Source organism: Mastomys coucha, unplaced genomic scaffold, assembly GCF_008632895.1.
Source record: "Mastomys coucha isolate ucsf_1 unplaced genomic scaffold, UCSF_Mcou_1 pScaffold1, whole genome shotgun sequence".
NCBI classification, from domain to species: Eukaryota; Metazoa; Chordata; class Mammalia; order Rodentia; family Muridae; genus Mastomys; species Mastomys coucha.
Genome location: NW_022196891.1, coordinates 89,274,577 through 89,283,817, shown reverse-complemented (window position 1 = coordinate 89,283,817; position 9,241 = coordinate 89,274,577). Strand labels below are relative to the sequence as shown.

The 9,241-nt window shown below is 50.2% G+C and overlaps 1 protein-coding gene across 1 annotated transcript in view; it reads left to right on the top strand.

The window, feature by feature from the left end:
* Positions 1-547: 547 nt before the first annotated feature.
* Positions 548-9,241, top strand: part of Traf5 (TNF receptor associated factor 5) — a 50,114-nt gene continuing 41,420 nt past the window's right edge. The window contains exon 1 of the mRNA XM_031339255.1: positions 548-920. The gene's annotated coding sequence lies outside the window, so the exon portion shown is untranslated. The remainder of the gene's footprint in view (positions 921-9,241) is intronic.

Below are 9,241 nucleotides of genomic sequence, written 5' to 3'. Positions count from 1 at the left end.
CTGTGTTTAGGAGTTGGGAGGCAAGAATGTAAGCTGTAGCCTCGGTCCACTCCACCTCTAGACCTGATAGAGCTCTCATAGTTCAGGCATGCTCCACCAGGCGGCTCTGAAGACCAGGAGACCTGTCTGGGGAGCTTTTTGACAACAGAACAACAGACTCCCAACTTTATGCAAACAGCAGGACGAGAGCTGGCAGATTTGTACTGCAACTGCAGCAAGTTCAGGGAAGAAGTGATTTGAGCCAGACCTCTAATCTTGAGCAAAAGTGTCTACTCGTTTGGGGGGTCGGAGGGAGGCTGATTGAAGAGCAAAATATATACAATTCAAAGGCACATGAGGTACTAATGTTTCTAGAAAAAGAAGCCTAGGCTTCTAGGGTCTGGGCGATTCCCAGCATCTAGAGGGACACTTCGCCCAGATCCGGTGAGTTCCTGGCCGCCACCCTAGAAGCCTCACGCCCCGCCTCTTGGGCGCCATGGCCACGCCCCCATCCCGGCCTCGCCCCCATGCCTCGGCCCAGCCTCTCGGGCGCCCTAACCACGCCCCATCCTCGGCCCCAACCCCTCCGCCCCCGCTGCGCAGCCTAGCGCCAGCCGCCTTAGGGCGCCAGCGGAGCTCCGCGAGCCCTGCAAGTGGCGAAGGCCGGGTGAGCTGACCGACCCGGCTTCTCAGAAACCGAAAGCAGCTCAGGGCGGTGGGCTGGAGGCGTGTGTGGTAGCAGGCGGACTGAGGCGACGCGGGACGCCCGCGCCCGGCCCGGGGCACTTTTGCAAGACTTGGGAGCTTTTGCAAGCCCATTAATGTGAGCTTAATGCCAGGGACTCAAACCTGCACCGGTGCTATAGCGCGTGCTCTTTGGAGACAGCACCCGACTCTGCAGAAGCTGAGTTCCAGATTTCAGCAGACCCAGGCGCCTAGAGGTGAGCACCCACCACACACCCATGATGGGAGGAGACAGTTCTCACACCACTGCTTGACCCCCTTGCCACGCAACTGCAAGGTCTGACAGTTCTAAGGACAGTTCTGAGGACTTTTGTTGCAGGTCCCTCTGGGCCACTCTGGCTGGCTTCTTTCTTCCTCAGCCTCTCTGTCTGCTGACTTTCCATATTTGGCTATTTCAGATTTACTTTCCTGAGAACTCGCTGCGGCAGGCACGGGTCTGGTCGGACGGGGTCCGGTTGTGAAATGAGAAGAGACTCCCTTCTCCCCAACCCTTCATGGCCTGTAAGAAAGGCATCCATCCAGCTTGTTGCAAGAAATGTCGGGCATAGGTGTGGTGTGAAAACTAGATTAGGGCCAAAGAGGACGGTTCCCTTTTCCGGGAATATATGCATTTTTTGAAAGTCTTCAGGAATACTTAAAATGCAAAGAAATCGGTTAAAGCATTTCTGAGAATAGAACTTCCTGGGTGTGTGAGAGATAATTTTATACAGCAAAAGTCTGGGTTAACAAGACCTCCCCAATCCAGTTGCCCCATCTGATCTGCTTCATACAGCCCAAAGCCAGAGAGATCTTAACACAACTGAGGGTCTGGATGAAAACCTGACACCTTAGACAACTGATTTGAACAGAAAAGGCAGAAATTACAGATGGAAAGACGGATGGGAGATGAAGGTGAGAAATGTAGTGAGTTCAGGAAATGGGTCGTCTCCAGACCCTGGACAGTAGTTTCCCGGGGTCTCTTGTAGGACTAGCTTTGGAAAGGGGCTGTAACAGAGAGGGATGACTTTCTCAGGGCCCCTGGCTAAGGCCTGTGGTATGGGAGAAGGGTGGCCGACGTCAGTGGAGAACCCACTGGATGTGGGTGGATGACATAGGGGCCCAGCCCCTGGGGGGTAAGAGCTTTCCTTTCAGGGGTATCTCAGGCTGACTTGAAAAGTGAGGGAGCCAAAGACTCTGAGTCAGTCCCATTAGACTAGTGGGAGAAACATCCTTATGTCACCACTTTCCTGAGGGGGGACCTTGAAGAAAAAAGAGCCACTGAATGTGAAGCTGCCCCTTTTGGCCCGTTTGCCCCTCACTCATGTCACAGGCTCTCATCTTGTCCCCCACAACACCCTTGTGAGTCAGGGTAGCTTTCCACATCCCTCAGATGTTGAGGGGGAAGCACCGCATGTCAACCAACCCTGAGCCCTGCCTCTGGGCCAGGCGTGGGACTCTGAGGTTTCTGCTTCAGAACTGTCACCTTGGTTTCTCAGAGAGCCACAACTGCCTACCTCCCCTTTAGTCTGAGGGGTCAGCAAAGGGACCCAGATTCCCCTAAGTGCCTGGAACATCTGTACCCAGCACTGTGAGTAAAGTCCTGCTGGAACTGCCCCTGACATTGTGTGAACCAATGCCACTCTGTCCACTCAGCCGGCCAAGTGACTGGGGCAAGATCTGTGTCTGATTTTGTGGTAGCCTGGAATCTGGCATTGGTTAGCCTAAAAAGATGTTGGCTGAACGCATTCAGTTTATCTGGGGTATGACTCCCAGTTGTTGAGTATGGGTGTAAGTAAGAGTTGATTAGAACCCAGGAATCAGATTAAGATGCAGGTTATAAATAACCTGTCACATCAGACTAGTTTCTCTTTCCCGGAGAGAAGTGAGAGGTTCCACCTGATTTCAAGCTGGAACTCAGACTTGACAAGAAAAAAACTTCACAGCAGGGAATGGGCAGCAGCTAAGCCTTAGTCTTCCGAGGCAACTATGTTCTTTCCAGTACATGTTGACCGGAGGAAGCCAAGACTCTCTGACAGATGAGAGAACCAGCGAGGAGTAACAAACCAGAGGAAGAGGACACCAGGACAGATGCAGTCTCTAAGTGCTTTCTCGGCCTGGGTTGCAGCTCTTCCAGGGTTCTTCTGGGCAGGAGCTGATACTCCTGCAGAAATTGCTCAGAGTGGGAGGGGTGGCAAGTGCAACATCTACTAGCATGAGAGACAGGGAAAGGTGAATCGCTCTATAGGACACAAACAAAAATACCAAGGGCCGGGGGACCTGCTGCCACCACCCTAGGATTGGGCCAGCATTGGTATGTTGCTTTGCTGAGATAAAAGTACTTGAGGAATTCCTATGTGTGGTCTCTGGCAAGCCCTGTCTCATGAGGAAGTGCAATAGTAGCAGACCTCAAAATAAAAGTGAGAATACTCACTAGTCCCGACAGAAACTCTAGCCCTCAGCACATTTTTGCATATTAGTATCTGCAGGCAGCTGGCTGTGATGTTCTAGCAAAGGCGGCGTGCACGTGTGCTGCTGTGCCCTTCACCCGGAGCTGCTGTGCCCTGTGCTCAGATGTGCAGGCAGTGCCCGCTGTGCCTTGCACTCAGATGTAGGTAGGTCCTCCACATCAGGGACAGCCCAGAGAGTAACTCTATTTTAGCAGCCTGGTCAGAGTCCATTTCTCTCCTCTGCCATTCAGAACACCTCTGGAATCTCCCTACAGCCTTTGCTTCCCTTCAGGCCAAGCAGCCACCGCTCCCAACCCAGCCAGAAATCTCCACCTCCGTGAACAACCTACTGTGTGTCCTCTTCCTGAGATGCTCCCCTGCTCCTTGGTCTCAACCTTCTACACTCTGCCATTGACCTGGGATGCCCTGTGCTTCCCAGAGTTCCTCCCAGGTTCCCTGGAAGCCTCTGGAAAGAGATGTCTGCACTTTGGACCTCTGCCTCACTGGGTTCCCTGCACCTGCTGTGCTGCTCTGAGGCTTAGCAGGGCTCCTGAGGTCTGATAATCCTCTGTCGCCAGCGGGCACCATGCAGCTGTCCTCTAGCCTGTCCATCAGCCACCTCCTTGGACCCTGTCCTGTCCCCACTGGCATTCCCCAGTGTAGACCTAATTCCTCCATCCTCCTCCTGCCTTGGAGGTGCCAATGAAGCTGCGTCTGGATGCCAGTTTTGTCCCTAGACTCCGGTCCTGGAGTTCTTTCACTCCAAGGCTTAAACTACGTTCTTAAACTACACTCTTAAGGAAAGAAAGACACTTAGCCATCTGGATTGGCTGTGGTATCTCAGGAGCTCCCAGGACACCCTTGTCACTCACTTCAGCCACTTCGGCCTCCCCGTTCTCCCAACTGTTGCAAAGCCTGCTGCTGTCTCCCTGTCCTTGTCAGCTCCCTAATCAGGCTCAGAGCCTCTTTCCTGGATAGCCTCAAATACTCATTTACTCTCTTCAGGTCCAGGTTTGACTGCATTGGTTGTTTTCTTTCCACACTGATGCAGAGGGTCTTCTTAAGACTTAGGCTGGCTAACCGCTTTCACTGTGTCAGAGTGTAAGAGCGTGGGTTGCATAGTCTGACAAGCTTGAGTTCAAAACTGGATTGGCATTCTTTTATTTTTGAGACAGAGATCTCACTACATAGTTCAGGCTGCCCTTGAACTCACTATGTAGCCCAGGCTGGTCCGTAACTAAACAGCAACCTTCCTGCTTCAGCCCCCTAAATGCTAGTATTGAGGGTATTCGGTACCCTAGCACAAGAAGCAATCACATCCGGAGTTTTGACTTTCTGGGTGTGATTATGTGACTTAGGCAAGTTGCCCAATCCTCACGAGCATCTGTTGTCCTGGCTGGCTCAAAGAGGTCATGCTATCTCCCACCTGGGGCTGCTGGGCAGGTATGATGAGCCAATATCCACACCATGCCCAGTACCTGAGAACTCAGGGAGACTGAGTTCTAGACAAGGCTAGAGCTGGGAGGAGGCCTCTGGGCCTTGAATGCATGCCTGGCCTAAAGGCATTCAGGTTTAAATAAAAAGCAAATTCAGACTGACAGATGACCTTCCACGTGCCAGGGTAGGCCAGAAACTATGTCATCCTATGCTGTTGCTTCTCTGTCTAGGCCAGCGACCTCAGGTGCAGGGGTGGGTGGGCTGGGACAGGAACACTGGGGGTTAGCTAGAATGAGTCCCAGGCAACTTCAAAGGCTCAAGGCTTGTGGCCAGGACTTTGGGTCCTTGGGAAGACTCAAACCCAGCTGCAGCTTTGAGAACAAATAGCATTTGGTAGAAGGCCAACACGGAGGAGGAGCAGAGGGAAATAAAGCAGATTGGAGAAGTAAACCAGAGGCTCCAAGTCACCAGGACCAGGCAGTAGCAGGATGGGGCTGATGAGCCCTCCCTTGTTCCTTATTCAGATGGGTGACTTAGAACTGGAGGAGAGGGTTTCCACAGGTGAGACAAATTAAGCAGATATTGCAAAGGGACTCCTGAGAGAGAAGCTGTGAACTCACCTTGGGTGCAGCCTAGGAAAATGTGCAGTACCTCGCAATTCAGCATAAATCAAAGACAACTAAACAGAGCAGGGGTGGGTAGACAGCTTGGCAGGTAAGAGCACTGGTCGCTCTTGCGGGGGAGCTGAGTTCAGTTCTCAACACCCACATGGCAGCTCACTGGTTCCAAAGGATCAGATGCCCTTTTCTAGGCCCCACAGGCACCGTGTGCACATGGCGCACATGCATACATGCAGGCAAAACACGCACACATAAAAATAAATATGTTTTTAAAAGGAGTAGAACAGGGGGCTGGAGAGATGGCTCAGTGGGTAAGAGCACTGACTGTTCTTCCGAAGGTCCTGAGTTCAAATCCCAGAAACCACATGGTGGCTCAAAGCCATCTGTACAGCTACAGTGTACTCATATACAATAAATAAATAAATAAATCTTAAAAAACGAAACAAAAAGACTTTATCAAAAGAAGCAGAACAAAATGAGGTGACTACATAATCAGGAGGGGGTTAAGCGACATGGGCAGACACAGGAGTTGAGCCGGCTTTGTAGCCAGGGAAGAAAATGAACTTTCACCTAGAAGTAACTCTGGAGGGAGCAGCCAGGGCAGGGATATCTGCTCCATTTTGGATGTTTTGCTTTTTTTTTTTTTTTTTTTTTTTTTTTTTTTTGCAATGGTGCAGGTGGGTCTCTCAAGGAGGTCGTCAGGGTTCAAAGGAGAGGGTGGGTCTCACCTCATTGTACACTGTCTTCCATGCAAGCTCAGGGTGCTTTCAAGAATAGCTAGCACCTGTTGTTAAATCTGAGCAGCCAGGGGTTAACTGTGTCCCAAGCTGCTACAAGGACAGACAAGGGGAAGGGCGAATGACCACTGGCCCGTAAGTCACAAGTGGCCTTGACAAGAGAAGTTTGGGGGTGTTAAGAGTCTTTCTAGGGAAGCTGAGGTTATGTGGGCTAGTGGGAATGAGACACAGGGATTCCAGGAACATCGGAGGGAAACAAAGCTTTGGCTCTCCGCAGTCCTGTGAGAACCTTAGCCGAATGCTGAAGGATGGAGCTGGCCAGTGTGGAGAGGTTAAGGGTCAAGCAGGTGAGCAAGAGTGAGAAGCCACCATAGGGTGTCCAGGAGTTCAGGGCAGGCATTTACCAGCTGGAGAATTTGGCTGAAATCAGAGTTTACCTCTGCAGCCACTATGAGAGGGCAAGGGCAGATCAAGGGGCCCCAGGCAGGGAGACACACAGGTGTGGTGGCAGGAAATAGAGGCTGTTCTGGTCTGATGACTTCTATGTTTTTCTGTGCAGTAGGAAGTAGTTTCCCGGGGAGGCTGGAGGGAGTAGTCAAGGTTTGTAGAGAAGAGAAAAGTTTGAAATAGATATTGAAAACACAGAGGGGTGAAAGCGAAAGGCTGGCCTCATGCTCTTGCCACAGTGATGTCTCCTGAGAGGGACCCAGGCAAATGGGATTTTAGACCTAGGACCTTGTGCAGTGAGTGCCTCAGGGTGTGCTCCGAGGCTGCCGCTTCTCATGTGGTTCTTCCCTGTGTGAGTGGAGAATACTGTTCAAGGTTTTAGTCTCTCCACCAGCAGCCCACCCCGAGTCAGCCGCCACGAACCACCACTGCTCTCCCTGTACAAGGTCAAGGTGTACAGCTAGCTGGCGTAAAACATCTTGGTCCCCCGAGCAGTGTGTGCAGTGGAACAGAGAAGCTGCTGCTGGCTATGAAGTGGCATCCACTCAACTCGGTCTGTACTGAGCACCAATGTTGGGTGATGCTCCAAGGCCTGGACCTCCGTAAGCAGAAGAAACAGCCTGGCTCCCAGGGTATTTTATTCAGGTTGGGAAGGCCAGAGAACAAAGGCATGAACAGTTGATGCGTAGTAGCAAGTGCAGTGGGTGGCAGGTGTTGGGCTCTGTGTTGGCTGATGGGGTATGCTTGAAGCGAGCAAGCGAGAGGCATGGCAGGTGGAACAGTAAGCCGAAGGCAGTTCTGCTATCAAAGGGCACACAGGCCGTTGTGGCTGGAGACGAGGACAATGGAGGAAAGCACTAGAAAATGGAAGCATAGAATGAGGGCCACAGCACAGCAGCCTAAACTCCAGGGACACCCTGAGCGTCAAGGGGCCAACTTCTGGGTTTTGTTGTTGTTGCTGTTGTTATTGTTGTGGGGTTTTTTTTGTTTGTTTGTTTTTTGTTTTTGAGATTATAATACTTCATTTCCCACTTCTTTTTCCTCTCCAAAGCTTCCCATATATCCCACCTTGCTCTCTTTCAAATTCCTGGCCTCTTTTTTTCCTTAATGTTGTTACATGCATATATGTATATGTACATGTGTGTGTATATATATGTGTGTGTGTGTATTCCTAAATATATATGCTCAGTCTGTATGTTACCCTACATATGTTTTCAAGGCTGACCACTGGTGTGCTCTTCCCTGGAGAAGAGTATCTCTCCATTCCCAGCACTCCTGAGTTTCCTGGAGTTCTCTGTGTAGGGTTGAGTCCTCATGCCCACCCTGCCCCCAACTTCAGCATGTCTGTTGTTCCCATCTCCACAGCCATGCTGGTGAAACTGTATGGGCATCGCTTCTGACATCACTAGGGAATACAGTCTCACAGCAAACCCCCTGTTCTTCCGGCTCTTAGAGCCTTTCTGCCTCCTCTCCCGCCTCCTCTCCCATAGCGTTCCCTGAGCCTTCCCTGCAGGAGTGTTTTGTACGTCCATCCACCGGGACTGGGCTCTCCCGACTTCTGTCTTTAAAAGGGTCTGGCTGCAGGGTGTAAGGGAGTAGGCAGCTTCAGAGGCCAACCCTGAGACCAGTGATGTCACCAGGGGAGAAACCGCTGCAGCTTTGGTAAGGGTAGGTGTACTGAAAGCAGGGGCTGACTGGGGACAGAAAATTGACAGGATTGGCTGTTGTGAGATAGAGAAGAGCCAAGGATGATGCCTGAGTTTTGACCCATGCCAACCGGGTGAGGGTGGAGGTGTTGATATTTCACTGGGATGGGGAAGGACTGACAGGTACGGGTGGGGTGGGCATGGGTGGTAAGTTTGTGATACCAGCCAATGTGAAAGAGTACATGAGGCCATCGAAATGAGGCTGGGGCTTGAGGGAAGGGCTGGAGTTGCAGGTAGGATCAGAGCAGCTAGAGTTGGAGGCAGGAAGATGGAAAATTCAAGTCTGCCTAGGCTCCAAAGTGAGTGAGTTCAAAGCTAACCTGGGCAACTTAGTGAGACGCCCCCCCATCTCAAAATGTAAACATGGGAGGGGGCAGGCTCAGTGATAGAGCACCTATTTAGCATATATGAGGTCTTAGGTTCAGTCACATACATACGCACACACACATAGTGTAAGTCACTACCAGGCTGTATATATATAAGGTGTTTATGATATCTAAATGAGTTTCTTCTACTTATATTTGAATCCCACTTCCAAGATACCTTGGTGTGTATATACAAATGTTTCAAAACTCCCAATTTTTAAAAAATAAACTTGAATTCAAAATCTAATCACTCCCAAGTGTTTTGGATCAAGGATGAGCGATATGTGTTTAAATCTCTACTTCAGGGGCTGGAGAGATGGCTCGCTGGTTAAAAAGCACTAGCTGCTCTTGCAGAGGACCTGGGTTTACTTCCCAGCACTCAATGGTGGTTAACAGCTGTCCATAGCTCCAGCTCCTGAGTATCCAGAGCGCTCTCTTGGCCTCCATAAGGCACCACACACACTGCAGACACTCATACACCTAAAAACAAATCTTAAAAACAAACAAACAAAAAAAACTATAGACACCAATAAGACATCATATGGGGAAAAGAAGACATATATGATTTGTGAATATGTCTTATTCCAACGTCTTTGCTGTCTCAATGGAATAATCTAGAGACCTCTCTGTAAATTTACCTTCTGCTTAGAAAATAATTTAAATATCTTACAAATGTTAGTACAAAATAGTAATATGTTCATAATCAAGTTAGTGCCTGATACATACCTAATAGTAACTATGTTCCAGAGATACTGTGACTTTAATTATTTCATAAAAATA